Here is a 5,898-nt window from a genome sequence, read left to right on the forward strand (position 1 = left end):
CGCGCCAGGCTTAATGACAATTTTATGACAAATATTAACTCAGTGACAGCTTTGTGCCAGGTACTGGAAATACGGTGTTCAGAAAAATAAATGAGGTCTTTATCAAACAAATAAGGATAATAAATACAAACAAATATAGCAAAATTAAACATACGTACTTTTTGAAATAGCCATCTGAGGAGCCTATCCCAAAGATATACTGGTAATAACCAGAAATTTCACCTTCCATCATTCAATTGGACTTATACTCAGGCAGATGACAATTATAAGACTTGGACAAAAATTTGTAATAAATATTTGAAAAGACTGTAGGATTACCAGAAGTAGCCAGATATTTGATCTTCCATAGCATTCTTTCTCATTATTTTTTGTGCCTAGGGAGTGTACCACTGTGTTTGCCATTGGTTATTCCACAATCTTTTCTTTATAAATAATTTTTAAATTTGTTCTCAGTGTTTGCTGTTAACAACAAAAATGCTGAAGTAAATAGCCTTGTCATTTGATACATTTTGCCAGAAAATTTTTGGGAGATATTATTTCATGAGTCACCAAAAAGTATAATATTAACTATAGAATTTTCAAATACACCATTTTTTTAAGTGGAAGAAGTTTCCTTCTGTTCCAAATTTGTTGAGAGGTTTTATCAAGGGTAGGTATTAAATTTTATCAAGTGCTTTTTTATGTATCCAATGAGAGCAACAGCTCTAAAATAATAATATTGAAATTTTAATGTGATCTTAAAACTAGATACAGAATTGGTTTTAAAACTTGATAATCGAATTACAGTCATATAAAAATGTTTTTTTTTCTTATAAAATACACACTAAGGTAGTTAAGGATAAAGAGACAGAAGGTATGCAAATCTGAAATTGCATTCAGTAGTCTTTATTTTTATAGGAATAGTAGTATTGTGATCTTGAAATGGCTATTGTATGAGAAACCAAATACATAATTTGCTAATGCTGGTAGAAATAAAGATTTGCCAGACAATAGAAAACAGATAAAAATACAAAATCAAAGAAGCAATCATCTTAAGAATGAATTAGAAGAACTAGTATGAGCTCATGAAGTTTTTGAAGTTTTTGCTATTAAAACATGTACTAAAAAGAGAAGAAGTGGCAACCCAACAAAGACTTCTAGCACTTAGATCATGGTCTCTAAATAACATTTTCCATTAGAAGGGATGACAGGTATTTGAAGGAATATCTAATTTCTTGTCTAAGGCAAATAAAAGACGATCCTGAACATCATAGCTTTTCAAGCAAGGAAATAATGAATGGTCAATGGAATAAAGTCAAAGAACAAAGGGAATAAAAATAGAAATTCTGACTACAAGTGACTGAAGTTAAGACAATGTGACCATTAAAAATGGTCACCATTGCAGGTTGTTAGAGTAACAAGTCATTATTCAGAAAAACTGATAAAGAGAAAAACTTAACTATTTTATATTTCTGATACAAGCTATTTTTAGGAGAATTGAATTTTATCTAAGAACAAGTTTTTCTTTCAGAAAAATTATAGCAAATAAACATAGAAGGATTGATACCAGTAGGAAATCATTTTTGCCACCTCCAATGACAATCTGGTTCTAGGCAGCAATTTCACTGGATATGAAAACTATATCAGCAAAAGTTTGATGAAAAACTTTTTAAATAATAGATCAAACTGACATCACCTGAACTCAATAATCTCAAAAAGTAGATCAGCCAAATATAATGAGCTGGATGATGAGATGCAATGGGAATTGCTTCAGAATCATTTTTGCCTAAACATATGAAATAGGTTTTTTGTTTGTTTGTTTGTTTGTTTTTAATGGTTTTAAAGTTTTTTATTTTTTACAGATATACTGGAGAATCATGCAATGTTGCCAGCATTGGATGCAATCCAGGGCTACAGGTCTGCACACTATTTTGCTACTGGTACAGTAATGGCAGAACCTTTGATCGCACCTTGACTTCTGCATTATCTTCAAAATAAACATGCCATCTTTTCTCCGATATGACTTGCATTGTCGAATGACCACTGCTGGTTGTGCCTTTTTTCTAAGCTCTGGTTTGCCTTTCTTGACTGTGACCATCACCATGTCACCGACACCAGCAGCAGGCAGTCTGTTCAGCCGCCCCTTGATCCCCTTCACAGAGATGATATACAGGTTTTCGGCTCCTGTGTTGTCAGCACAGTTGATCACAGCTCCTACCAGAAGACCCAAGGAAATCTGGAATTTCGCACCAGAGGACCGACCATGTCCTCACTTTGACATCTTGAATGCTGGAAAGAAGGATGCTGAAATAGGTTTTTAAGGAAGAAATTGATCAAGTCTATCAGAAAAACGATTTGGTTCATATATATATATATATAAATTTGAAACATAAAATAAAAGTAATTTAAATGATTTTAACAACTACATGTAACAGTTTGGATCCTGATTTGAGCAAAGCAGCTACAAAAATACATTCAAAGCAGTCAGAGGATACTAAATAGGGGCTAGGCATTTCATATTTTGTTAATTTTGTTAGGACGTGATGTCACAATAGAGATTATAGATGTTTCTTAGAAATGCAGAGTGTACAATGAAGTTCTGGAGAAGAACGGACAGGAATTGATGTAATATGCTTTACAACATTCACACAAAGTGAAGTAGGGACACAGACAGATTAAAAGCAACGAGTTGACGACTGCTCTCGCTAGCAGCTGTAAAAGGGAGTTCAATACATCACTTTTCTACTTTGTCAGGTTCTCCATCAAAAAAAATAAGGAAAATCTACAATTTAGGAAGAACACAGTGAAGGAAACAAAAATGACCTAGGCTTGGAAGGAGAGAGCCAGAGTTGGGCTTTGAATGGTGAGGAAACATTAGGAGGGTTTAAGCTAAACTGGGAAGCTGGAATGTTCCAAAAACTGGGACCAGAACATGTAAATATCCTGTGGAGGTAGAAGCGTGGTTCTGTGAAAGAATGGAGCAATCTGAATGTTCGACCATAAGTTTGCAATGGTCTAGGGAGATGGGAAAGAAGAATGTGGATGAGGGATACTCTCTGGGCTGTTCTCTGTGAGGTTAACTGGAACCAGAAGTGACTAGGGATGCAGTATGGCCAATGTTCCACAATCAGAATAGATTCAGGTGCTCCAGGAAGAACACACAAGGTGTGGAGCAAAAAGGCAAAAAGTCTGGGCATCGTTGGAGAATCATCTACAAGAAGGTTGGCAGGAAGTCCTTCCTCAATGGGTTGAGGTAGAAACGTAGAAGGAGAAGAAGGTGTCTGTAAACCCTCTCTGCAGTCAGAAATGAATTGATGTACAAGGTTCCTGGTAGCCTTAGAGATTATCAGACTCTAGAAGTCTCTTCCTTGCCTGGCATTAACCCTTTAGTTTCTCAGAAATGAATCGAAGTACAAGGTTCTTGGTAGCCTTAGAGATTATCAGACTCTAGAAGCCTTTTCCTTGCCTGGCATTAACCCTTTAGTTTCTGGATCGGGGAAATCTTGGGGCAACAGACGTTAATAAACCACTCTAGAAATATTTTAGTATTTTAACATGACACTACTGTTCATAGCCATGACACAGTAGCCATGACACTACTATTCTTAGCGGGCTCAGAATATATGCCGCTCCCTTGATATATGCTCTGGAATGTCCTATCCAGGGAGGCAGCCCTGTACTCTTCCACCTGGCCAGATAAATGAACTGTGACTCTGTATTGCAGACACAGCTGTCCCCACAGGTGGGTCCCAACAGCTAGCTTGAGGTAGGAGTAGGAGGCCTGAGTAGTCTTCATGTCTAAGCTAAATTTTCTTACAAGTTACTAGAAGCCCTAAAGGTTTCCTTAAGTTTGAGTTTGCTCTAGGCAATGATGAAGCTACTACTGTGACTCTGTTTATCTCTAACTTATGATTAGAACCCAGAGTAAAAGCACGTCCTCATCCCCAATTTACAGCAAAAGCCATGAACTTACAGATGACAGCTTCAGAATTTACATCAGGATCTGATCTGAATAAAGCCATATTTCCAATATTTGGATATGCCTACTTTATGAGGAATGTGTCCAGACAGGAACGGAAGGAAGGGGCAAGAGTTGTGTTGTGTCTCTGGTCCTGAGTGTTTGTACATTGCTCTGGCCCAGATATTCTTGACACAAGATAAAGGGTTGATTGACATAAATTCCAGGCTGCTGACAAGTTCTGCTGCTGACATTCTATGCAACTGTGAGATAGGAGGTTGGCACAAGTTACAGGTCACAAAGACCTTGCTGATGAAACAGCATGCAGTAAGGAGCTGGCCAAATCCCACCAAAACCAAGAAGGCAAGGAACAGCACCTCTGGTCATCCTCACTGCTTATTATCCACTAATTATAATACATTAGCATGTCAAAAGGCATTCCTAGCAGTGCCTTGACCGTTTACAAATGCAGTGGCAACATCAGAAAGTTACCCTATAAGCTCTAAAATGGAGAGGAACCCTCAATTCTGGGAATTGCCCACCCCTTTCCTAGAAAACTCATGAATAATCCACCCCTTGTTTAGCATATAATCAAGAAATAACCATAAAATAGCCAAAGAACAGCCCATGCTGCTGTGCCTATGGAGTAGCCATTCTTTAATTCCTTTACTTTTTTAACGAACTTGCTTTCACTTTATGGATTTGCCTTGAATTCTTTCTTGCGTGAGATCCAAGAACCCTCTCTTGGGGTCTGATCAGGACCTCTTTCAAGTAACAGTGTTTGTTTACTGAAATCAAACTTGTTTCTGAGAGGATAAAGGAGGAAATAGCAGTATAAATGGATAAAAAATGGGCCAAGAAGATAGGCATACAAAAGCCTCAAGCCATCACAAATTCCTGGCAGACAAGGGGCAAGAAAGAAGTAGAAAGCTAATGAAAACGGGTTTGAAGTCTGAGAAGGAATCTTCCCAGGCCAATTTCAAAGAGCATGCTGTGAAAGAAACTGCCAGGGAGTAGCTGCTCAATGTGACTGGGACCTTCAGGAGGCCTGCAGAGGTTTGGCAATACATCTGCAGTTCAAGTCTCACTAGTAAAACTGATCCTTAGTATTATTAAATTGTGTTGAATTACAAGACAACAACAGCAACAATAACAAAAAAAAGTCTGCTTTTGACTGTCTAAGTAGGGGATTAGAAAAAGAACCATGAGAAAGCAATCTTCCTGTGTCTCCCAAACTGAGATAAACAGAATACTAGTGTCCTGCAAAATGTTAGTATTAATCAGAAAAGAAGGTTCTGTGATCCAATAGGTTTGACAAGTTCTGACTACCCAAAGTAATGGAATCATTCACTAAAGAATGTCTCAGGTTCTTAATGTGCTAATATGCATGATAATTCTCCAGGTATGTGGGTTTTCCAAACTCATTTAACTTCAGAATCTTTTTTTTTTTTTTCCTTTTCAGAACTCCTATTAGCATCCCACTGTATATTTGTATTCTGTGACACTCAATTTGTAAAACAGGAGGGTAGGGCCATTTACATTTCAATGGATGCTAAGAAAAAAAGGCCCAGAAGAATTCCATTCTGTTTGCAAGAAAACCTCTCTGAAGCACAGTTCTGAACCTGCCAGAGCAGAAGCACAAAGGCCAGTGTGCAGGCTCTGTCAGAAAACCTCCAAACTGACCCAGATTGCTCCAAATTCATTGTGAGGTAAAGAAAATTTCAGGAACGTTTTTATTAAATGTTCAAATAGATGCTGATATACAAGAAGCCAAAAGACCTGTGGGCAAGCCCCTGCTTCCTATTTGACTGGGATGAGAACGGGGAGTAAAGACGGCAGGAAGGGGAATGGGGATCAAGGGTCCGACCTCACTGCCCTAGGAAGGGCTTCCTCCCGGCGATGTGGGGCTCCCGGGCTGTCCCCTCAGCCGGACTTCTGGAATCCTACTCCCTCTCAGCTGT

General features: G+C 38.1%; 1 pseudogene; it reads right to left on the reverse strand.

The window, feature by feature from the left end:
* Window positions 1–1,783: 1,783 nt before the first annotated feature.
* On the reverse strand, window positions 1,784–2,260 carry LOC116533484 (annotated as a pseudogene).
* Between the last annotated feature and the right edge of the window lie 3,638 nt (window positions 2,261–5,898).

The sequence above is a fragment of the Sapajus apella genome, unplaced genomic scaffold (assembly GCF_009761245.1).
Source record: "Sapajus apella isolate SASKATOON/1434 unplaced genomic scaffold, GSC_monkey_1.0 scaffold82, whole genome shotgun sequence".
In the NCBI taxonomy this organism is placed as follows: domain Eukaryota; kingdom Metazoa; phylum Chordata; class Mammalia; order Primates; family Cebidae; genus Sapajus; species Sapajus apella.